Source organism: Lottia gigantea (assembly GCF_000327385.1).
Source record: "Lottia gigantea unplaced genomic scaffold LOTGIsca_7, whole genome shotgun sequence".
NCBI classification, from domain to species: domain Eukaryota; kingdom Metazoa; phylum Mollusca; class Gastropoda; family Lottiidae; genus Lottia; species Lottia gigantea.
In genome coordinates, this window is record NW_008710370.1 from 3339186 (window position 1) to 3340918 (window position 1733).

General features: G+C 31.1%; 1 protein-coding gene across 1 annotated transcript in view; it reads left to right on the forward strand.

The window, feature by feature from the left end:
• The window catches only part of LOTGIDRAFT_155097 (hypothetical protein), a gene marked incomplete at both ends in the record, with an annotated part of 7389 nt that overhangs the window by 4727 nt on the left and 929 nt on the right, over positions 1-1733 (forward strand). The gene's annotated exons all lie outside the window — the stretch shown is intronic.

Here is a 1733-nt window from a genome sequence, read left to right on the forward strand (position 1 = left end):
TCCTTCTGATAAAACATTTATTTGTCGACCATTAGAAACTGAGAATTCTACTGAGCAAGATGAAAATACTGAAAGTAATGACATAAATATTGACAATAAAAATACTTTAACTACAGATCAATCTCGATGTATTCTAGAATCTATTTGGAAAGAATTGTCGTCTGAAGACAAAAACTATCAGTCATTGTCTAGTTTATATGATGAATTGTCTATTAGTCAAGAAATGTTTGAACAAGCCTGTGAAAAACTAACTAAAAAGACATATATAGTATTAAAAAGAGGTGTAAATGCAAGCTGGATCAATCAGTATAATCCACATATGTTGAGAGCCTGGAATGCAAACTTAGACATACAATATGTAACTAATGCTTATGCATGTATTATTTATATTGTTTCATATATTACTAAGGCTGAAAGAGAAATGGGTTTGTTATTACGTGAAACATTTAAAGAAGCTAAACAAAATAATTTGGATGCCAAAGCTTGTATGCGTAAAATATCAACTACTTATTTACATTCTAGAGAAGTTTCTGGTCCAGAAAGTGCTGTAAGAGTTTTAGGTTTACCTTTAAAACAATGTTCTAGAAAAGTTCAGTTTATACCTACTGGTAAGAATAATATTAGAGTAACTCTCCCACTGAAAGTTTTACAAAGTAGAGCTAAAGATGGAACATTGTCAGATTATAATTTGTTTATGACTTCCACAATTGATCGTTATTTAGCTAGACCTAAAGGCAAACCATTTGATGATATGTGTATTGCTACTTTCTGCTCAGAGTATAGAGTAATGTCTAAATCTGAAAATCCTAATATCAGTTCAGAGAAAAATCCTGCTTTTGAATTACAAAATGATTTAGGTTTTATTATAAAACGTACAAGATCTCCACCTGCTATAGTTCGTTATGCCAGATTTTCTGTGACAAAAGATCCTGAAAATTATTACCTCAGTAGTCTTCAATTGTTTTTAACATATCGTGTTGACACACAGTTAAAACCACCTCAATTCGAAACACATGAAGAGTTTTATAAATCAGGACATGTAAAAATCTCTGAACAAATTGTGTCTGTTAAAGAAATTGTTGAACAGAATCGTAGACTATTTGAAACTGATATAGATATTGATTCGATTGCAGAAGTTATAGAAAAATGTGGTGATTTTCAAGATGCCTGGGCTAGTATTGCACCTGAAACTGAAATGGAAAGAATTGAAACTGAAAGATTTCGAAATGAGAATGATACTGAACAAGAAGATAATTCAGAGCCACAAATCCCAGATATTATTTCTGATGAAGGTAACAGTGATAGAATTAGATCTGAAAATAATATAAGTGGAATCTCTAAAGGTGATGCTATTCCATTATTAAGGTCATTAAATGACATTCAGTCCAGAGTATTTTATAAAGTTCGACAATATTGTTTAGATAAAGTACATGGTAAAAATCCTGATTCATTAAGATTGTTCATAACAGGTTCCGCTGGAAGTGGGAAAAGTCACGTAATAAAATGTATAAATTATGAGGCTTCTAGAATTTTAGCTAAAACTTCAGAAAACTTAGATGATTGTTCTGTGTTATTAACAGGGCCGACAGGTGTTTCGGCTTTTGCAATTGGTGCAAGTACTATACATTCTAGTTTGTCAATAAGAACCAAGTTTACATTACCATATCAACCATTAGGACAAGAAACTGTCAATACATTGAGGTGTAAATATCGTAATTTACAAATTCTGATTA